The sequence below is a fragment of the Cryptotermes secundus genome, unplaced genomic scaffold (assembly GCF_002891405.2).
Source record: "Cryptotermes secundus unplaced genomic scaffold, Csec_1.0 scaffold873, whole genome shotgun sequence".
Classification (NCBI taxonomy): domain Eukaryota; kingdom Metazoa; phylum Arthropoda; class Insecta; order Blattodea; family Kalotermitidae; genus Cryptotermes; species Cryptotermes secundus.
In genome coordinates this window covers 1,850,542-1,874,915 of record NW_019739229.1, presented here as the reverse complement: position 1 = coordinate 1,874,915, position 24,374 = coordinate 1,850,542, and the positions used below count along the sequence as shown (strand labels likewise).

General features: G+C 42.4%; 1 protein-coding gene, 1 long non-coding RNA gene and 1 other non-coding gene across 3 annotated transcripts in view; 1 reads left to right on the top strand and 2 right to left on the bottom strand.

Moving 5' to 3' along the window:
* LOC117282901 overlaps positions 1-24,374 on the bottom strand; it is a 442,344-nt gene that overhangs the window by 15,141 nt on the left and 402,829 nt on the right. The gene's annotated exons all lie outside the window — the stretch shown is intronic.
* Positions 1-24,374, top strand: part of LOC111871793 (hemicentin-1-like) — a 475,354-nt gene that overhangs the window by 398,879 nt on the left and 52,101 nt on the right. The gene's annotated exons all lie outside the window — the stretch shown is intronic.
* Positions 16,596-16,701, bottom strand: LOC111871821. The gene has a single exon (XR_002844103.1). It is a non-coding gene; the product is annotated as a U6 spliceosomal RNA (small nuclear RNA).

Sequence of the window (24,374 nt, the reverse complement as noted above, 5' to 3'; positions counted from 1 at the left end):
AGAAAATTGACCTTTCCTCCTAGGACAGCCTGGATACGCTCCCATTGGTTTGCCGTAAACCAGAGTGCTCTGTATCACGTTTGCTTTAAAATGTATTTGCATATAAATAGAACTAATCAACACACAATTGGTCAGATTCACTTGGCAGTAATTAATTTCACAATTAGGCATGAAAACTACACAGGCGCCAAATGCAGACGCTGTGAAGGTAAATCAATGTCGCATTCACCCAAATGAATTGAAATTTGGGTGAGGATAAGTGAAATGATGGGCGACCCTGTGCGTGGTGGACTCGGTGGACTGCGCTGAAGTTTCGAAAGTCGTAGCCGTCGCTAAGCAACGTGCGCGCGAAACGAGGGAGGAACTGTTGGAAGCGATGTTCTATGCTGCCCTTGCCAATGGTACATAAGAAGTTAGTGCTGCCCTGAAGCTAGCAGCTGATGAAATACCACCTGAAACCAGTAGTCGCATTATGAGGCTGATGTGAGATTGTCGCCAGCCTGCGAGAACGAGAGCCCGGAATTAGAGGAATATCCACCTTTGGAAGTCGCTACCCAGCAACGTGACTGAGAACGGTAGTCAGTGTGTGATAGTCACGTGCTGTGTACATGTGCAGTACATCAGGTTACTAATCTGAACCTCGTTTATAGTGACGTAACGTGAAAATATATTCACAGAACAAAGGAAACTACATTATTGCAAGTAGAATATATCCCCAGTATGTTCGAACATAGGCCGTGCCATAGCTCAGGCGGTTATTCGCCGGCTTCCCATCACGGCGGCCCGGGATCTAGCCCGGGTCAGGTCATGTGGGATTTGTGGTGGACAAAGTAGCACTAGGGCAGCTCTTATCTGACTAATTTCCCCTGCCAATTCGCATACCAACGATTTTTCCACTCATCATGTCATTTGGGGCTGGCACAATAGGCCAAACAGTGGTCGCAGTGCCAAGTGGACTCAGTCTCACACCATGAAAAGAATATAGAAAAAAGTTCGAATATATTTTTTGCTATTATTCCCACAGGCGAATACGCGCACAACATGGAGCAGAGAACCTCTCTGTAATGACCTACTTGACCTTCAAGATTCAGCTCTCTTGTGGTGTTAAGATGGCCGTTCCGCTTACAACATGCATCAAAGAAGAACAGAGTGCAGTGATTATTATTTGTGTCCCAAAGGTGTAAGCGGTGCTGAAATTCGTCGAAAACTACCACAATATTATGGCGATACTATTTCTTCCGTAACGAAGTGCGTATGAATGGATTAACATGTTCAGAAATGGCCGAACAATTTTTTTTTTTTTGTGAACCTTGGTTGCTTTTTCGGTTTCTTAATCTATACACAGTCGGTAGGGCTCCTTGGATGGGGGTTCAGTCCGTCGCAAGGCCGCTACCTACACACAGAATAAACGCATACACACACCAAACATCCATGCCTTGTGTGGGATTTGAACCCACGATCCTTGCTTCCGAGCGAGCGAAGACAGTACATGCCCTAGATCGCTCGACCACGGTGACCGACTTTGATGACTAGCCCTTTAAAAATTAACATGCAAAGTCAGATTTTCTTCACAACGAACTTCGTCTACAATTTAACGAATAGGCCTGATGCCCACAAGTTTAAACTGAGAATTGGAAACCTACAGCAATGCTTGAAATTAATTTCAACTAGCCTCAGCGAAGATATATTGGACTAGCTTCATTTTGTTCCGGTGGGAGTAATCAATACGGGATAGCGTTACATAACTCCCAATTACCAGTGCATTACATCCAGTAGATAAATGGTAAGTCTAGTGGGGAGCTTTCACCTGCTGTGTGAACATTGGCACGTTATCGCTGGTTTTTGTTGCGTTGCGACAATCCATCTCGCGAGTGAGGGTTTTGTATCGACTTTGAGAGAGATGTTCTCCGACATCACGGGTCAGTGGCTTCTACTTCTCATTCTGAAAGCCCCGGGCTCATATCTTACCATGGAGACTACCTACAGACTGAGGCTTCTTGTCATAATCATCCTGCCACTGAATGCCATTTTACTTCGGAGCTTTTCGCTCATTTGTTACACGAGTCAATGGGTCAATTCTTGTGGCTGTTACGGACGCTGCGGTGCTGCTTCGCATTTTGCTACACTTAGTCCGGACGAGGGGGAAACAGACTGAAATTTCCTGTGGTTTTTGTGCCCTAGGAAAGCGCATGGATATTTGCTTGAAACGGGCCCGTACAACTACGTACCGCATCGCTTCCAGTTCATAGTTCGTAATAATTGTGAATACTGCTGTTTTCTGAAATGTTGTTAGTTGTTTACTGACGTTTCAGAGTCAGGTCTCATAGCCGTGAGGATTTTAATTAATCTAGTAATCATTCTGTTAATCATCTTTCTGTGATCTACGCAGATTTGAAAATGACATTCACTGAATTAGGATCCTGTATATAAATGTTTTAATTACTGGTAGCTGGGAGCTGTAGATACACAGAGAGTTTACATATCGAACCAGATCAGTTATTTGTATTTTTCTAATCCGTGAATTCTCGTAACCAAACACACTGGCCGCGCTGTCTGAGACATGAACTGTCTTCTCTCGCTCGTACACATGGCTCGTGGGTTCGAATTCCACACAAGGCATGGATGTCTGTATGAGTTTATTCTGTGTTAGTGTTGTTCTGTGTGTAGGCAAAGACCTTTCGACGGGCTGATCTCCTATCCAAGGAGTCCTACCGACTGTGTAGAGGATTAAGCAACTGAAAAAGCGGCCAATCCTCAACAATGGACTGTACAGTAATAACAATTACACTCCCCCACACGTCTTCATTGTGTAGTTTTTAATTAATTACAGTCAAGAACAACTTCACATTTTCGCGTGAAGTTCAAGTCGAAATTTATTTTTCTTTCCTAATATCGGCTCATATTATAAAACTCTGACGCATGATATAACATTCAGATACGGTTAGATAATATTGATACACACATTTCATTCAAAGTGCTTTTATGCGGTGAATATAAAACGAACGGCAGGCAAAACTAGGGGAGAATGTGCACTGGGTGTACCTGTCATGCAATGCCATCTAGAGACGCAAAGAACATATTCACATATAGCTACATCGGCCCGTGCCTCTTCACTGCTTTACGTATTGTCCGAAAGGTAACGGTCTGGAATGAACTGCTTTACACGATCCATATCATGCCTTACTGAACTGGTCAAACAGCCACCCTGCAGTCTGCAACCGACAGGGTCCTCGAGATGAGGAGGGTTGTTCTGAACACGTCATACATCACTGGCGCGAAGCTTCATGTGTCAGGTTACGTTCCCATGAATATTTCTTCTGACGTACGTGTTTTATTACCTTCACACGAACCTGTTACCTAACACTCAGGAGGGAGGTGACAAATGAAAGTAACAGAAACGCAGAACCTCAATGGAAGATATTATGTGTAATGATAATATTTAAAAAACATTTTTCATAGATGAAATGGGATCCACTGGATATAATTGGCTGAAGACAGAGGGAAATATTCTCTTGTACGCACATCAATGTATATTTGGGTTCCATGAAAGCAGAGGATATATATCCTTGCTTGAAAGAAGAGTGTACATTCTTGTTCTTCATGCCTAGAAAATAGCGCGATTGTGCGGAATATCTGATAAATCAGTGGCTGATTCAATACTGACACATACAGCTTAACCAGTGGCTTGTATATTGAGTTCCTGCTACTCAACCGCCACTTTTTGGTTAGCAGCCAATTGATGGGCCTTATAATTTCAGTCAGTATATTACATGAACTAAGTATAAAGTAAAATATAGGATCGTAGAATTACCAAAATTGTCTTTTAAAATATTTCTCTTTTATTTTTGGAACAAATATCAATGTTACAGCCTCAAGCGCTTCAATTAATTGCGAAGTGAAGGCAATTACGTAATTCGTTTGTTTCCAACAATTGGTGGATTTGTCCAAACGACTCCAGCAAATAGCCTTATGGTAAAGAAGCACCGATTGTAGAGGTGAGAACAATACAGAGTCACAGACGCTGAGGTATGTTTGGAACCATTACAGAAGAAACCTGCAAGTTTCGAAGTAGAAACAGACTGACTCTGCATTGAAGAAAGTTCATGCAGCAGGAAAAAGCTGACTCATCACGCTGGCAGAGTACGACAAGACGGACCTTGACGACAGAACCGAGGACTCGCTGGACAGCGAGGCCAGGAAGGCTGAGCAAATGGACCAACTGCTTGACAGGTTGATGATGATAGAAGAGCTCAGAAAGTACTCTTGTTCCCCGAGAAGAGTGATGATTGATTCTTGGATTCTTTAACAACAGTTCTTGGTCTACGCGCTGTGTAGCAACGAGTGACAGTGAATTGAGTGAAATGGGGTGCAAGGGATGTGAAAAGCAGGGAATGTGTCCCGCTTTGTGGTATTATTACAGGATTTGTCTGTAAGGGCTGAAGAAAACCGTGAAAGGCTTCAGTTCAGACATCACGACCCCGAAGTGCTAACAACTCAACGTCCATTACTGGTGTCGTTCTTAGATCTCAATGGCTTGACTCTCACTGCGTAACAGCTTCTCCTTCCAAAGTTGGCGTTTAATAAAGAGCCCACACTTGGTGTGTTCAGAGACATTTACTCGGTGCCCCCCCCATCAATTGTAACCATTCACCGCTATACCAACTCGCCTTTCTCAAGGAGTTTCCTGTATAATCTCGCAGCAGATAATCATCTGTGTTATTGCTCACATTAGAAAAAGGTAAAAGATAAATTTGTCTCCTTAATTAAGCATCACACCATTAAAACATATGAAGAGTGTGGGTACAGCACCACAATTCTTGATCTTGGCACTGGGTTAAGCTTCACGCCCTCACTGTATTACCCCCCCGGGGAGGGAGACCCCGATACAAATTCGAAAGCCTGTCTGAGTACTGTTCGGAGGAGATAAATCTTTTGTCCCTGTCAGCGATCAAACCCCGGCAGTCAAGCCCGTAACCTATCAGTACACGGACTGAGGACTGACAGTTTATTGCTCACATTAAAATGTTTAAATGTTGAGGCATATGACTGGACTCTTATGGCACGAACAGGGGAAATAGAGATGCGTGCTAAGATTGTTCAGAAAGTCTAACGGAAAATGTAATGGAGAGACCGTTGCTATGTAACGCATATATTTCTTGGAAAGACACGGGTCCTTTAACAAATGCTTTTCTTCTCGCGTTACGGCAACAGAAAGGGAGCTCAACCGCGGCCCAATTTATAGCTGGCCATTCAATAAACGAATGACAAACTTAATCCAATAATGACTAAAGGCTTATTACTGAGAAAGGAAAATACATATATATAAGATTTATTATAAAATATGCGACGTTAATTTCCATACAACCGTAGAATAGAATTCAGTCTTCCTTCTTCTGCAAGTAATATTCAAGGGACCGTGGCTTTGCTATTACCATACACTCTGAAAAGATGAACAACTTCTCCACAACCCTTCTTCAGACATTCAGTCATTCAAAAAAATTACATTCACAATCCACATGGCTTCCACATATGACCTCCAATCTCAGCCCCATTCAATACAAAGAGAAATCTTTCGGGTTTGCTCCTCGCAGCAGCAGCTCACAAAGACTGAACCCCTGCAGTTCTATAATTAACTCCAGCTGCTAACTCTCCTCGTTATAAAATATCGGCACGGACCGCGTAGAAAACGTATCTTCCATTATTGCTGTATTCTCTCGTTGCTTGTTTGTGGAGCAATGGCTGTTGTATAGTTTCTCCTTTCGTGGTCATTGCCTAGCAACAGGTCAGCATGCCACAATTTGTAATAGCACAGAGGTTACAATTTAGTTTTCGTGGATTATTTCACGACGCTCTGAGTATCTTGACTATTTAGCTACGACAGGCTTTATTACTGGTGATAGGGCTGGGAGGGAAATGGCATTGCCTAATCGAAGTGTTGTGCCGACGTCAGTCTGGAGGGATTGGGTAAATGTAGAAAAACCCCTCATTCGGTACAGCCGTTGTGCCTACCCTGAGTGTGGCAGAGCACAAGTGTACAGCGTTACAGCTAGACAAAAACGTGGATTTTGGAGGAACCAGGAATCTTCCTGGGGTAAAGGGCGGCCTCAGAGCATAAGACTGACAACCTCACCGCCATCTTTGAGCCGGCTGTCTAGAGAATGTAGGAGTCTTGACGTCACACAACCTTATGGTCCTCCACGGCCAGTTACAGCGGTAATTTTGCCGTTATCATTAGTGCGTCAGCACTGAACTGGTTCATGGTGTTACTAAAACTGTGACGTAACTTCACGTGCCATACAAGGGGGAACCTGTGGAGCAGTAGGGCAGATCAAGTGTTCTCAAAGTAATGTGGGTCTACACGACATTTTGGAGCCGGTATTTATTTGTTAGTGCTAGTGAGGTGGGACTAAGTCCCTTGTACTGCGGCCACTTCTGGCCTATTGTACCGGCCCCAGATGATAGGTGATGGTGATTGTTGAGCAGTTGGTGGAATGAAGATTGGCAGGGGAAACCGAAGTACTCGGAGAAAACCTGCCTCAATGCCACTTTGTCCACCACAAATCCCACTTGACCAGACCCCGAGATCGAACCCGGGCAGCCGCGGTGGGAAACCAGCGACTAACCGCTTGAGCTATGGCGCGGCCATTTGGAGCTGGTTAGATGTCTGCTTATCTTCTGAAGAAGCTGCGTTGAGATATATTCCAGTCTTGCATTAATATCGCGACGTGTCAACTGTGCCTGTTCTGAATGCCCTTGTCGTGAAACGCTAAATATTCTTTGGAGGCGTCTTGTGCTTGTGGACTGTCAACTCGTATCGACAGGAAAATGCTCACGTCACCGCATCTTTCAAACTCTGTTCCTTTTTCTCAGATCGTCATGTCTCCTTCCCGTCTTTCACAACAAGTTTCTTTTTTCTTCTTAGTCGACAATATGTCTATCTGCCTTTCCACATTTGAATGCCTCCGTTCAAATCCTTTCTACACTCCCTTTGTAGCTTTCCCCGCACCTCCAGCCTGTCGATATAAACAATGAATGGCTGTCGGCATCTCTGCACACAAACAATACGACGAAAATGAACTTGACAGTGCGATCCAATTTATTTCATGTATTCATTTATTTATTTTATCTTGAGACTGTCGCAGCTCACGTATCTCCTGGGATGTTACGCAGCGTAAGGCCGGTAATACGTCATTAGCATTTCGGAAGTAATTCCTACCTCAATCTTCAGTGTAGAAAACTTATTATACACTGATATTGGACGAAGGAGGGCGCTTCGAAATTAAGAGCTACATCTTGTGGGATGTAACCTCGTGTAGCCCGCTGGAAGTTAGCGACGTTTCGGAGGAATGTGGAGGCGATATATTGTTCCGAATAGTCGGTTGACTTTCAACGGGTTACACGGCGTTATTTCTCATCCACCGCAGTGATAATCTAACATCCTCCCTTCGAAATGTATGCAATATTTTACCAAACTACGCGGTGTCACATTCCAGAAGGTGTTAATCTTAACTTCTTGTTTATTTAACAATGACCCTCTCAATGGGTAGGCTTACAGATCACAGAATTAGTGAATGATGCAGGGGAAAATACGATACGTGCCGTATAGATGAGCGGCGTTTACCTTAAGGGACTGAGGAAAACCCTGAGACAGAACCGGGGACCTCACGAATACCAAGCTGCAGTAAAGATTACGAATCCTGAGAACTGTACGCTGAATGACTGGATATTTGGCTCGGGCTTGAGTTTGTGGAGCCATTTGAAAACCCGAAACACATACAGAAGGAAACCATTAATATGGATCTTAAGGAGGACCTAAGTTTGATGGAACTCGCCCTGCATAGTGTCTGTCTCTATAGGGTTCAATTCTCAACGACTTTAGTTTCAAGTTTTGTAAAACAACAGGCATATGTGTTTGCTTGGGAGCATCCAGCTGCGGACATGTCTGAAATATCAGATGGTTCCCGTCCGTACCTCCCGACCTCTTAAGCTTGGTAGGCGCCAAGCGACGGCGCCCAATCCCACTCATTTACGTGTCGCTCTACGAAGGCCTAATACAGCCGCCTTAAGGCTCTCTTTTATGTTTAGATTCAGTATGAATTTTGAAACATTCCTTGTGACACCCGGCAAGACTTTTGAGTGGGAGGGTTCTTCCACCGCGGCACCGCCACCTGCAGAAGATTACATCCCCAAGCGTCGAGAGGGAACCGATGCCGCTCTCCCCCACACCTGGAGCGATCCAGGACGGTAAACGCCTTACAGAGCAGGGTGGTGTAGCAGTAAGGCTGGATATATATTCTGGAAGGCCTGGTTCCAGTCTCAACCGAATACCAGATATCGCCGAAAAAATTTCGCGATTCTTCTCAGTCCCTCCAGGAGAATACCGGGAAGTGCCTCGATAAGACCAGGACCGCTTCTCTCCAGATACTATCCACGTCATCATTTATCTCCCACCGTGTAATTCAGTGCTACCGTCGGTGTCATAGAGCGAGTCCATGGCTCGCAGACTTGTGGCGCGCTGATGGGCTCCTAATGAGACCGCTGTTGTGGGGGAGAAGTAAATGGATTAAAATGAAAGTACAGACAAATGAGTAAAAGCGTGCCGTCGTTTTATTTTTAAGTCTTTCGACGAAGTAGGCGCCGTCTGTACGAGACTCGAAACAGTGAGTGAAAAGCAGACTGGAGGCTATGTATATATAGATAATAAAACTAAAATTCTGGACTGTATCCATCGTCCCAGTCAGTTGAATCACGACGTTTCGGAAGCTGGTTCTGCTACCGTCCTCAGGTAAGTAAAATGGAGGTAAAAAAGGGGGAAAAATGGGAAAAAAAAATTAAAAGGTAAGGAGGGTTCTTATGTATCCTATACAGTTGGGTCCCTTAGATCAAGCTAATCTCAATCACTGGACAAACTGGCAGGGGACGAAATCAAGGGTGATCAATTCATAGTGGGAAGTTATAAATGGGAGATTTGGTCACCCCTGGTGTTTGAGGAAATGAATGGCATTCATAACATCAAGAAGAAGGGTGATTAGAACTCCCTAAATTTTTTCCCCCTTTTTTCCTGTTTTTCCTTTTCTCCTTCACTCTATATTCCTGTAGAATATTTCAATTCTTTCTTTGCTCCTTGTCCCAGACGATTTGGATCTTTCAATAATTTTTTATCTTGATTCGTCTTTTTATCTCCCATTGATAACTTCCCACTATGAATTGATCACCCTTGATTTCGTCCCCTGCCAGTTTGTCCAGTGATTGAGATTAGCTTGATCTAAGGGACCCAACTGTATAGGATACATAAGAACCCTCCTTACCTTTTAATTTTTTCCCCCTTTTTTACCTCCATTTTACTTACCTGAGGACGGTAGCAGAACCAGCTTCCGAAACGTCGTGATTCAACTGACTGGGACGATGGATACAGTCCAGAATTTTAGTTTTAATATCTATTCTCCATCGTCAGGATCCTTTAGCTCTTATTTATATAGATAATACCTGAAAGCCATCAACTTGTTTTTTTGTTTGTTTTATTCCTCCTTCGTTACCTCTCCCATCTCTCGTCCCTTTCTTCTTATTCTGATTGAATATTTATATCTTTCCTTCATCTTTTCATTTTACTCTAATTTCTCTCGTATTTGTTCCTTTGTCCCCCCTTTTTTGTCTTTTGTTTTGTCTTTATTTTCTCCTCTACTTCTCTATTACCTGCTTGGTCTTTCACTTATTCTTTTGTCCAATTTTTACTCATTTCTGTTAGAGAGTGATTCCACCCAGGGTCACAATGCGACTGGAAGTGTTAGGTCAATTGAAAAATTAAATGATCACATCGGTATTCGAACCCGCGATCTTCCGGCCTGTAGCATACTGCATCAACCAACTATGCTACCGCGTGCCCCCAGTGGAGTAGGGGACAGCCACAAAATATAAAAAGACGCATTTGGGGCTTTAATAAAGTGCCCATTATTTTTTGTCGAATTTTAACAAAAACTAAAAAGAGTAAACCGAATTTAGAACTCTCCTATATAAACTGTCATGGCAACTCATCCAGTGGGGACTATAAATGTTCATGTAGACAGGCATACCGACGGACAGACAGGCATGAGGAAACCAGTTGGTGTTTTTCCGATTTTTTTTTTTGCGAACGGTTAGAAAGCATTAACTGTGATAAGCATATACTTGATGCCCGCCTCATTTCTGTTTCATGCTACAGGTCACAGGACAGCACAACTTAGGCCTTTTTCTTTTTTACTTGTGTACACCTTTTCTTTCCTAATTTTCTTTCATCTCACTATTTGCAATTATGTCAGCCGGGAGATACGTCATGACAGCAAGGGACTGCGGGCTGGACGCCAGGGGTTCAATTCCTGAAAGGGGAAGGAAATATTTGCTTCACAGCGCCCAGACTGTCTCTGGGGCAAACCAGGACTCGTAACCAATGGGTACTTGCAGCTTTTATTCCTGGAGGTAATGCGGCGGCGGCGTGAAGCTGACGATCCACCTCCATCTAGTGCCGAGGCCAGAAAAGATGGAGCTGTACCTCTACTCCTCCGTACGTCTCCATGGGAACAACTTTATAATATTTGAAATTGCATTCTCTGGATCCTCTCTGCTGTGCGTCCAAGCTTTCTGCTTCAGTGCAGGTAACCCGACGTCACAGTTCATGAAGCTCTGTATGACTACAGGGCGAAGAGAGAATTTCCTGTAAAGACAAGATTCTATTTAATCCTAGTTGACAGGGAGTTCTCATTTTCTTCTTTCGACTGCCTTAGAATTCTGCTCATCCAGCAATTCTGTTCTCTATACAGGAGAGCTACATAACGTTTTGAAGGTAACATAACCATGAGGAGCATGTCCATGTCTGTTTATTCATGTACACTTTTAATTAAGACTCTGTAGTATGCAGAGACTTTTAGGGAATTAATTAACGTTTATACGAAATTCTGTAGCTACTTGTGTAATACCTTTCCTAGAAACTTACGACTTAAGTTAAAGTAAAATGTTATAACATGGACTTATTTTGTATTCATGTCTCACAACAATGGAAATGGGGGGCAAGAATTTTCTGTTTTAAAACGGAATACCCCATTCATATCATGTACAGTGTTACAGATCTATGGAATTAAAAATTTTTGATAATCCAACAGGGATGTACTTTAATGTTATCTAAGTTACATGCAACGAAACTTACATGAAGGATAATTAACAGTAAATCATTATATTCTAACAGTTTTGATCAAAGCATTGCTAGGCAACGGCTCAGTAAACACTTAAAAAAATGCAACAATATCGGGGAAACTGTGCTTTCCATGTGGTCTCTGCCAAGTGACAATAGAACAACGGGGTTATGCAATCCGTTTCTAGGCAACAGCTCGGTAATCACATTTCCGTGTTATGCAATGCGGCGACGTCCTCAACAATACAGATTGTGTTTTAAGTGAGGTCTGTGCAGAGTGCTTATAAGAGAAGTGAATTCAGAAGCAAGTTCAGAGCAGTTGAGAGTCAGTTGCCGGTAGGACATATCCACGGGGAGTTCCAAGTGAAGAAGCATGAGAAGACGGTCTGTGAAGACTTACTGTGTGATCAGAAGACTTTCTGTGCGCTATGGTGCAGTGATATCTGGAGTGTGACAGTTATAGTTCCTGTGTTAAAATCCGTTGCCAGGAAACGGATAGGGAAAACTTTGCAGAAGAATAGCTATTCCTTTGAACCGTTACCTAGAAACGGCTAGTTAAAGCAGATATAGAAGAATTTATTTGTTTCATAATTAAAATACTCTTGAGACTGTAAGGACTAATTGTAGTTACGAATGGTGACTATCCAGTAAATCGATTCGCTAATCCAAACCCGCGTCTAAAACCACTAATACACGTAACAATATGTAATGAGCCAGGAGATCGCGCCTTACGTGAAATTATTAGAGAGCATTACTGAAGCTTATAAAATTCTATCGTTATATATGAAATTTATGGAAATTTGATTGCGCCTCTCTGAAATATGGGGAAAATATTTTACTCAGGCAACATATCATAGAGAAGAGGTCACAATATCTTGGATTTAAGGCGAAATACTTGTTGATATCTTGTGCAAGGTGATAAATCTATGGGAAATGAATAATTAAAAAGTTACTTACGTTATGTGCAATAAAAATTCATGAAAAAGAATGAACTAGAATGTAATAAGCTAGGAGAGTTGACTGCGAAATCTATGTTTTTAACTGCTGATCATACCTACATAGCACTTTGTTAAGTAGATATATTGTACTCAAGATATCTTTACTTTTAATTAAGTATATTTTGAGTAGTTACTTACATATTCGTATGCTCATTAAGCTTAAGGGATGTATAATCATATACTCGCTTTCTAAATCTCTGTAGCGCAAATCCGGGTTCTTTATGATGATGTGGACTGATTTATTAAAGCGAAGTTTTTAGACATCAATAAACTTATAAAGATTTGTATTCTTTTGTACTTTTCGTGGGATTATGTGTTCCCGGTGCAGCTGTTAACAGCTGAGAAATGTGCAAAAGGATAATGCACCATGATGTAACGAATTCTATTCTTTACCAAGAATGAGATCCCATATAGCACGTCTGCTGTGTACTGAGCACGTCCCAAGCTGCACTATCTACTCCCGTCGCTGTGACCCAATTTGGGACATACCGTGGAAGTCCTGGGGGCTTTCAGACAAATGCTGTAAATGGGCATAAAAATAACGCATGACTGCTTCGTTCTGAATTTATCTTTCACGGACACTTTCCTTGTGGTGTTCAGACAGGATAGTTAAGTAAAGAAAACCCAATAATCATGGTAGTGTCTCCTCAGACAAATTTAGATTCTTATTTTATGTTCTTTTCGGATGCTTCTGAAGATATAGAACGTACATGAGTTTCGAAGTTGTCCAATACTCGATATCTGTATTCTATCAACATGCTTGTCTTCCTCACGCAATGCAAATTAGGGCTGAGTGGCTTGTATATATTGATGAAAAATCTTATTCTATGTAATTTGAGCCAACAGAATATATCATACATGAAATTTCTATAAATTGCAATGTAAAAGATGTTTCTGTCCAGCGACATAATTAAGATTGAACAAATTTGGTTTCCATCTGACACCTACAAGAAGTGCTCTTGAGGTTGATTCAATTTTCAGCCTACTTCCCTTTTTTTTAAGAAATGAAAGAAGGCTTATGCAATCTCCATGATACCTGTGTGTCTGTGAATCGCACCTCCATCCATTAACTTTCGAATGCCTGAACGAATCTTTATGAAACTCGCATCCGAGACCATCTCAATAGCCGACTTCTTAAATCCCTCCCTTAATGTTCGAGCATGTGTCTGTTTGTGTGTTCTCTCATCGTTACTAGGTAACAACTCGCATAAAGATGTTCCCGCTGCAAAGAAGAACTTTTGGAGGCGCGTTTTCTATTGAGTCCGTGTCGTATCAAAGGAAAGTAGACGCTTGGTTCTTCTCAGAATTTCTTTTATCCAACTCAGCACGGTACAATGTCCACTGTACATGATGTTCGTATTTCATTTTTCTATTTTTGGTTCNGAGGAGCAGCAAAGGCTATTCACAGCCAGTTATAAAGTAACAGTCGGGAGTTGTACTGTGACAGTCAACCAGTTGTATTGTGGCATTTGGAGTGTACTAATTGTGATACTGCAGATAGCAGTAATCGTAAATCTGTAATTTGGGTGATTGTTAGTGCGAATGTGAAATAAACTTCGCTATATCAAATACGGCGTGAAGTTATTTGTCGCGTTATACGCCCGATACGCGACAATATACATATTTATGACATCACAACTCTTATCTGAAAAGGCGTCTGCGAAGATTTCCGTTCCATAATATTCTCTACACGTCATAGTATATAGGATGATTCTAAATTATTGTCGGGGTTTCCGTTTCCAGGCCATAGAATCCCCAACAATAATTTAGAATCATCATCTAGAATATTTCAGGACCGTGACTATGAAGTTAGTGTTTTCTGGGATATGAAGCTATACGGTGCCAGTAAATCGGTGAGAAATTACAAAGCAAGGCGACTGAAACATCGTGCTAAAGGTTATGGCTTCTGTTCGGGAGGTACCAGTTTCGAATCCCATTAGGGACACATACTGTTAAAGACTGAGATATCTTGTGGCTCTCCTCAGTCCCCCCAGGAATATTCCATATCAACACCTTCTTTTTTTTTTTAATTCACTTAGTGCGGGGTGGAGTCTAACTGGGTCCACTCAGCACGGCGGCCAGTCATTGGCCTATTGTACCTGCACCACAAATCTCACGTGACCAAACCCGGGATCGAACCCGGGCCGCCGTGGTGGGAAGCCAGCGACTAACCGCTTGAGCTATAGCGTGGCACATGTCACCTTAAATCAGGCAATTACAACTTCTTTCAACTCCTTAGAATTCATGATTCATTGACATCCGTTCATTCCACAATGTCCTTAAACAAACTGCAATAAATATGTGACGGGTAACTATTTGAAGAATGCTGTCTTCTGGAATGTGGCACCGTTTAGATACAGGTATTATGTAAACTGACGTTTTGTAGGAATGTATCGCTTCCATTTTCATGTTATAAAATTCTCGAACGAGGAACCAGCGTGAATAGGTGGCTGCAGACTCAGACAACATCTACACGGTGCCACATCCCAGAGGACTGTAATCTGCATTTTGTGTAATTGAATGGGGTTTACATGTTTAAGTATGGCCAATTAAGAGTAAAGAGTTTAAAAATTCTCTGCCCCTCATACATTAAATTTCGAGATGACGAATTCCGTAAACTGGGATTACGTGAATTCTGTGTGACGCACCGCACATCCCGCGGCACAGAGCGCTCCGTAGTGGGGACACGTACTGCAGGGGGTGGGGGTGGGGGTGCATTCACGTGAGATAAGCCCCACAGTACAAGTTTTGATAACAATTCAGGGCTCGTGTATAAGCGTGCCATCTAGTATGCAACTTTCATACTCTAAGTCTGAATTGCGAAGTTGATCAATTGCTTGTCTGCATGAGGCCGTAACATTTGCCATTCTCAGAACAGCAAGTGACAAAGCGGCTATTGTTTGCAGGCTGTGCTGAAGGACTTGACATTTCAATGCTCAGAGGATGTAATTGTCACACATAGGCCGCAGTTGTGAGTCAGTGAAACCGAGACGACAATTTGCTACTAGAGTCTCCAGCCAGGCGCTTACTCTGCGGCTTTTCATTACGTCATGATCTGGTTCGAAGTAAAAATCAATTGCTTTGTTTACATCGCCTTACTAAATTTGTACTGATATTGCGAGGTAGAAACTTGCAACGTAAATTGACACAAAATATGCTGAATCAGTGCTAGATTGTCAAATACTGTTCTTAATCGTAGTACTGCTCATTAATTGATTGATTCATTCATTCAGTAGGTCCTCTACAAGATCCCTGGCCATTTTTTCAGTTTCGTAATCCTCTACACAGTCGGCAGGACTCCTTGCATGGGGGATCAGCCCGTCGCAAGTCAGCTACATACCCACAGAACAACATAAGCACAGGAAAACACACACACAAGCATCCATGTCTCGAGTTGGATTCGAAACCAGGACCCCATTTTTCAAGCAGGAGAATACAGTTCGTGTCTTAGACAGCGCAGTCACCGTGGTCGACGTAAATCTTAGTATAGGTAAGGTTTTCCCTCTAAGAGGCCGTGGAGGCCCGTAGGGTTGTGACACGTAACAAAAAAAAATTTTTTCTTCAAAATTATCTTACGACAAAAGTTTCTTACCCGATTTTGTTCAGTTCTAATTTTGCAAATAATATCATCATTATATGATATAGTGCAACAAATGGCGAATGCAGGTTAAGTTTGCACATGGTTTTGGATCGTTTTAAGATTACGAAGCCATGTTAAGCGAGATAATTCTGGGGCATCTTCCGTTTAACGCTTCTGGTGCAAATGGAAGGAGATAACTGATGTAGTGTTCTGATTACATTTAAATTATTCTTAAAGTTTCTGCTAAATATATATGAATAGAGAACTGCTGTTGAGCAGTTTTCTTTTTCATTCAATTAACTGACTATACCTGCTTTGTATGTCCCCCGTATGAACTCCAAATTAAACTCTATTTAAAGACATGAAGAGTACTCTTAAAGCTGTCCGAAAAGATATTGTAGATATCCTGTATGACAAGTAGCAAGAGAAATTCATTCATTCATCAGTAATCTGTCAGACGACAGGTCCACAGTCTCTTCCAAAACAGTTCCTGCACTTAATGCGATCATCTGTTTTTGGAAAAAGACTATCCAGGAAAAGTGATAATGTGGTAGTTTTTCCATTTGCTTTCCACATCGCAGTACAACAGCCGTTCAAACCACTCTGGTCACGCCTGTTGCTATACGAACTTGAACCATCTCGAGCATAATTTGCTCTGTGCTTCAATTCGCTGCTGATGACGCTGCTTCCGGCATTAGTTTTTGGTTTTTGGTGTCTCTTCGTCTGATGCCTACCCTTTGACCTGTCCAGCAAGGGAGGCCCTGCCAGTAACTACGCTACCGCTGGTATAGCTCTCAGGGTCCTTGGCATACTCAAACCCCCTCACCACGATAAGGTGAAGACACCAACGAGGGGGACAAATGCAGAACGCTTCACGATTTTGCGTGTCATCCTTGCGCAGGGGCCGTGCTAATCTTCTCTCTATCGTTCCATTTTAGTATATGTACAGCCGAAGAGAGTACCAAGAGAAATTATATCCCAGAAAAGCTCTTCGCGCAAGAGTACTAAAGAACACACTTAAAACAGCCTTACTGACCCAGCATCGCACATGGGGGAATGAGGCTGAAATGAAACACGCTGAGCACGCCCAGAAGATAAAAGCAGCAGACTTCGCGCCAACCAGGAAACCAAGAAGTTCTTGGAAGAACCAATCGCCTACTTTCCTTTCATACAACACAGAAGGCATAGAAAACGAGACCTCCAACAATGCCTTGTTGCCGCAGGAAAGTGTTTAGTGAGCTGTTGCCTAGAAAAGAAAGGGAATTTACATACACATCCACAGACTTTCCATTGATACAACACAGACCGGATTGAAAACACACGCGTCCAACAATTCTTCTATTGTTGTGTGTGTATTGGTAGCTGCAATAATATTTCTACCGCGCTGTCCCTTAACAACGTACACGTGCAGATGCATAGATTGATGAGAGGCATTTATGAGGTATGCCGTTTGAATGGGCCCAGGTGTCAAGATAAACATACCAGTTTCCATAAAGACCGGTTTAGGCATTTAAACGTTGATGGAAGGAAGGATTCACAAACACACAGCACAGTAATCTCATAAGCTTACTTTTTTTTCCTTCAAAATCAGGAAAGTAGGCTAAAACTCCATGAATTTTTGCTTATAATTTAGCCAGGTCCTTGGATTGGAAGAAGACATCACATCACAGGGAAACAAATGGCTTGTAAAATTCGGTGCAAACCCTTCATGAAGAGGGATCATAGTTTGAGTGAACCGAAAATTGAGGGAACATATCTCGTTCGCAATGGATGAAAGAGAAATAGATGTTTATTTCAACATTGCTTCTAAATTAATGACAGTCAAGATATTGCTAAGCAAACCAGGGAAACTTTATAAAAAGAACCAGTCAGGTTTTACAGTTGAATAGCGTTTCCTAGTCAAGGTCATATTGTGAAAGGAAGTGGAGATGTTCATGTCGAAAAATCGGCCGAATTATGTGAACAAATGTCTCCCTTAGCGTGCTGTAATGCAGAACATTCCTTCTGATTCCCACCTTCCACTTTCAAGAGAGTCATCAGGAAACATGTCTGGGATGAACTGTGACCCCAGTATCTGTTATTGCACTGAGGACAGAATCTCTCTCGGTTAACTCAGATTTATCCGTAGACTGGCTTGCAAAAACCCACTTCACACCCTGAAAACCAGCACAGAAATATCTGTTCATTTTGGGCCGCCATACAGAGCACATGAATTCCTAAGAAATGTTACAAACTGCAGCTGACAACGACGCAGAGTTGTGCTTGCTCAGCCACTCTGCACGTTATTTACAGCCTCTTGACAGAACATTCTTCAAGCTCTTGGAAGCCTGTTTCAGGGCGGCATTTGTGATGAGTGACTCAGAGGAACCAGAATAAGGACATCGAGCGCGCTAGTTTTCAGCGTCTGGTCTTGTGCACCTACATCTCGATTGGAAATATGCGATTTTAGAGCCACGGGAAATTTCTCCCTTAAATAGTCTGCGTTCGTATTTTTTTTTTGGAGGAACTTATTTATTAACAATCAGAATTACGTACATTCTATAGGTTAATGGTTTCGCTAAGGACTATTACATGTCACGCGAGGAAAATGTCCATCAACATTACCTCTTCAGAAGTTGATTTGTTTTATATCAGGTCATTTGGCCATTTCCTTTTTAATCTTCTATTGTTGATTGGCTCCCTGAGTGGTTGCAATAGTTCGTTCTCGTGGGTTTCAATTTTGCTCATGTGTTGGCGGCTTGTTCGTAATTATGTGTTTCTTCTATCTCGAGGGATAATGAGGAGTACAGAAACATGTGTTCCGGAGATTTGGAGATGCCTCCATCCCCTGAAACTACTTCATTTCAGTTCTGCCATCAGCCGCAAATTAATTATCCATTTCGTCAATTCAAGAAAAAAATGAACCGAATTCAGATTTCACAGTAAGAAATTCAGTCAGTAAGGTAGAGGCCATACAGAATCGGAAGGCCACTGCAGGCTCCGGAAGGCAGCTTTCAGCAACGTCTCTCATTAATGCTGGTGTGATTCTAGCAAAAGAAGAATAGAAGACAAAGAGAAGAAAATTTGGGATGGGCAAATGGAATTGTAGAGATGGAGAACCACAGTAACGGGCATGCAAATAGAGTTCGAAGGAAACTGAAACAAGAAAATGCCTGTAAAAATATAAATTTTATGGATTCGTCTTCTGATAATCACCCAACGCTCACTGTGGTAAATGTAACCTATGTTCTTAATGACTTCACGAAAAACTGAAAAATTCATTAGGCTAGAAAACGAGAAAAAGGAGCAAAACAAAAAGGCAATGTTGCTGTGAACTTGCAAGAAGAGTTTAAATATACTGAGACTGACTGACTATGCAATACAGAAAGTGTAGCAGAGTCAGCTGTTAAGGTTCGGCCACACAGAGCGCTACGCTATGTTCGCTACGTACGCTACATACGCTGTGTACACTCTGCGACGCAGCTAACATAGGGAACATAGCGTACGTAGCGTACGGAGTCTGTGTGGCCAGTCACATTGGCAATAAAGGGAGAGATTTTTCTGTTCGTATAGCGAACATAGCGTACGTAGCGTGAGTCGCTAAAAACCTTGGGAAACAAATAGAAAATTTAATAATATAAATATTTTGATGAAAATAAATATACTATCACTGTAGAGCATTTATTTAAAGAGCATTAAAAGACAAGAACCTGAAATCACATGTCTCCTTCGCCCAATCTTAAGATAATCTTGGATATTTACTTGCGTGGTTTCAGTCCCAACATAGTAGGAAAGTCACCAGCTCTAATTCCTCTTGCTCGGAAATCCCATGCGTCTTTTTAAAGTATGTAATCAACTGCGAACAAATTTTTCATTTCCCACATTTCGATCCGGATTAACTTTAACCAGATTAGCGAGGGTTTACTGTACATGTCGTCCTACAGCTGTAGTTCACCAGACATAATACCCATTAGAGCTATTAAGCTTACAGTATGGACAGATATGGCATGATAAATTTTAATTATTATTTCTATGTTTGAAAATTCCTGCCTGTAAATTTCCACAGGTCATATCTCCCACACCTCTGCATCTTCTCATCCATGGATGTGAGTACTGCATCACAAACCACAGTTCAGAATATCAAGAAACTGCAGTGCAGCACGTATCATGAAAAATATAATACCTGATACCAGAATAGCCCCTGAAGTTGTGTGCGCTTGTGTACACCCAGCCCACTTTCTCAAACAGTGCATTACGTTTGATTAATTGTATTTTCTGCATATTCTCACATATATGAGTAGACATATATTTTACTATTTGACCTTATTATTGATATCCAATTGGATAACTTGTATGAAATAGTACCAATGTCCGGCCATAATATTTTCGGAAAAGAAAAACGGTCCCATCAACTTGTACATTAAGCAGACCCACACTTAATTTTGGGGCTATCTCTCTCAGACTCACATGTGATATGTGGATTTTGACTGCCCCAAATCCTGCAGTTGTACCTGTTTACAACTCCAGTGACATGGAAAATATCCTCGTATGAGTGGCACACTTGGCGGATGAATTCGGGTGACGCATCAAATTCTTCCTAGCATGTCCACAGCGAAGTTTGTGGGCGCTATTTGGTCACTCGGTTTTGGTGCAGGAATCACCTGAATTCTGTACGCTCTTATGCGGACCTTCTTGTGTAGCACACCCTGCACTGTTGAACGTGGAATTTGTACGTAACTGCAAGCTAGCAGCACGTAACTGATTTGCGCGGATTTCGCTGGAATGCGACTGACATCTGCTTCAGAAGTCCGCGTCTTTCCAGGAGATTTTACACGCAACAGACTGCCTGTAGTTCTCAGTGTGTTACCCCAGAACCGAACGTTTTTCCGTGTAGGAGATTGACATCCATATTGCGTACTAAAACGACGCCGGACAGCCGTAAGAGATTGCAACTCTGCTAGACAACATGCAATGAACCTGTTCCTGTGGTACAGTGATTGAGACTAGCTCTTTCTAACGGGCCCAGCTGAGTAGGTTTGTCCTGCCCCATCCACCTACGGACGGAGGCAGTTCCAGTCTCTGAAACGTTGTAGTTTCTTGTCTTATGTATATACCAGACGATGGATAGAGTCCAAAATAAACCTAATAGTTCTGTACAGCCTACACCATCATCAGAATCCTTTAAAGTCTGTCTGTTCCTGTGGTGTCATCATTAATGAGCTCACCGAAAATTACCAGCTTGCGCATGCCCGTAAGTCGGGCAAGATAAATTTNTTTATGGGAAAGACTAATCTCCTACTTACCTTTCATACGACACCGACCGTATAGAAAATGACCCGTCCGCCAATTCTTATATCGTTGCGTGTGTAGTCTTTTCCACAGTAATTTTTTACCGAGCCGTTGCCTAGCAAAGATAGGGGTTACACATTTAGACACACAAATCGAAATAATTGAGTAAACATGCAAGCTTGCTGTTATTGTGGTGGTTGAGAGGGACAGAAATGGGAGCAGCAGTGGGGGCTGAACACGAGAAAAGTAACGGTTACTGAACACATGCAAAATTTCAAATAGTCTTGAGAACTGCACTGGAAACATTTGAACTCATTGTTTGCAGATAGAGCGACTTGAGTTTCTCGGTGAATGTCCCATTACGAGGGCGGGGCGAACAGTCTACTGGGGCGGGGCGGGGGGGGGCAAAAGGAAGGGTAAGTAAGTCATGTGATGCCGGTGGCTCCAATTGCCATAAAAGTATAAAAGAGACGAAGTTCTGAAGATTTTATTTTCCTCGTATTCTAATACTGGATGGTACCAGTCCATTAGCCCACCGGGGAGAGACGCTGCAGCGTAGATCCTGACAATCTTGAAGATCACTAACGCCTGGGTAATAACTCCGACGTTTCTGAGGAACCTCCTTCATCCGAAGTTTCGAAGAGGAAGCCAAGCAAGCAAGAACTAGGCTTCTCTGCTTGCTGCATGGTCCTTTATATATTCTGGACTGCCATGTTCTTCGATTGTCGAGATTCTGGCAGTGCGTTATTCCGAAACGTCAGTGAACTTCTACCGGACTGCACGGAGTTATATATAGTTATATATAGTTATCATAGTTCTAAGGGCCTAGTTTAAAATACAGTGAGGCAGCTTCCCACCGCGGTTTCCCCTGCTAATTCTCATTCCACCGTCTACTCCACACTCATCATCTCTCACGCGGGGCTGGTACAGTAGGCCAATAGTGACCGACGTACCAAGTGGACTCAGTCTCGCCGCACCCCAAGAAACAACTACAGCACAGCGATAAGTGTTGTGTCAGGAAGTAAGGAGAGGCAATCATATGATAAAAAGGAGAAAATATCTTTATTTCTCTTCACTTGGCTGGAGAAATTGCACGAGTAAACACACCAATAATGAATTCAACTGATATCGTGTGGATTAAGCTCCTAGGCCTATTGCCATTAGCTTCTGGAACTATTAGCTTTTTGGGCAATTTGGTAGGTTTCCTTCGTCTAGAGCTGAACAGTCACAGAAAAATCACATGCACTCATCCATGTCCCCCCCCCATTTGGTTTCGAATCCGCTGTCCCAGTGTTCGATAACTTGAAGAGAGCATTTGTCCAGCTGTCACTGTTCTGACCAACGGAAATTATATTTATGCACCTGTTAAAAGTAAACAACTCCCATTTCTCTGTATGAGAAATATGGTAACGTTGCCTGCTTTACATTCGACGTGATGTATGAGAACTGTAGATTCCATTGTAACAGTTTCCTGTTGAACATTCGACATACAATGATGAGGAACCTGATCAGTCGCAACCGGTATTCGAACTGAGAGAACTCTATCCGTAAAACTTGGAGTTACAACATAGAAGACCGATCTCTTAATTGTTTCCACTGCACAATTTAAGAAAAAGTGCTGATCTCCAGAATATCCACTGCCGTTATAATAAACCGCGGATAAGGGAAGCTGTAAAAATACTGATCTAAATATTGTAGCGTGTCGTATCGTTGCTATGCAACGGTTGTGAGTAGGAACATACGTTACATGGTAACAATACCCAAGCTATCGCGAGGCAATCGGCCATAACAAAAATAGAGGAACCGTTAAAGCTGTGTTTTCTGCTGGGTCCGTCCCAAGTCTCTATAACGAGGACCCCAGACCAGCTGAGGGGAATTGACAGAGTTTCTTGAGCTCTGCCTAAGGAGGCTGAGAAGAGATGGCGATCCAGTGGGATTGGAAGAATGCAATTGCGAAATATTTACCGGACAGGACAGGAAGCTGAAGAATCTTCACTGTTAACACCAATTACCAGGAAACGGCTGTTGAAGACACTACGGGCTGGACGAGACTAGATATTTGAGATAAGCGATGGTGCTGTAATCACTTGTAGTTCCGAGTTGTGTCAATAAATCCAGTACCAAATCCAGACCACGTCTATAGCCACGCCCCCAAATCGTGACTATATATATTGAACTTTTATACAGTAACTGTAATTCATTGCTGTTCTTTGATGTTCTTGATGCAATGAGATGATTGCGAGCTGCGGGGAAACAAGGGTAAAGCTTCATCCAGTTCTTATGTGTGTCACTCCAGTTGTTCTCTCGCGCGCATTTGCATTCGGTGATTGAACTGCAACTGACTGACGTCATATCCCGGGAGCTCTGCTTTGAAATGCTACCCACCGTAGCGCAGATGGGAACACCGCTCCCCGTGGAAGCGAATTCTCTTTTGCCATGTTCAAGGATGAACAACATAATCAGTTACCAGTTTTCCATACATCAAAACGTCCCTGAACCGGCTGTTTCGGTGTGAAACGAAGGTAGATCCGTCGTCCTAGGATATTCTTTTTGAAGTGGAAAACTTGCCAAAAGAAACAATGTGTGCTCCGCTGCTCAAGAAAATTTCCAGTCTGATAGAGCTGAAGGACTTATTTCTGTGTTCTCGAAACGTCGCCATCTTATCATAAACCCGATTTACTAAATGCATAACTTTACAAGTCATTGACATATGCTTTTTAACGACATCCTCCAACTGTGCCTGTTATTTTCAAAATGTTGTCTTTTATTCTGAATACCTAACTACTTTTTGTTTCTCGTCTTCCGTATGCATATGTGCTCGCTAATACACACATTCATGGAAGTTGTTAACTGCATCTGACATGTTTCTTGCAGTAACCAAGGGTTTCTGTCACCAACACAATCTGCTTCCAGTTCTACGCCAATGTATCGATTTGCAACTCGGACATTTCATCTGTGCCAACTGGGCTCCCAGATATCTCGTTTCCGCTCCTTCCAGCTGCTCGCTCTGTTTTGTTCTGGTCCTGATAAAACTATCATTATGGCAAAACATTCGTTGCACCAGCAGACACGGTTGCAGAACAAAAACATGGCTATCCAGTTTTAGTCTAATTTCCCCTTTCTGAAACAATAAAATTAGGCTTATGAGATCGCCTTATCTGTGCGCGCTTGTATATACATGTGTATCCTCCCTAATAACGTTTTAAAGTCTGCTCGATCTTTATGAAACTTGGTATGCGTATCATGTCATCTGAGGCCATCTCTGCCATCTGTGGTTCGAATACTGGAGCCTCCAAAACTGCATTGTTTTATTGACTTCATTACTCATACACACTGAAGTTTTATTCTACTTCTGTCAGATACTAAG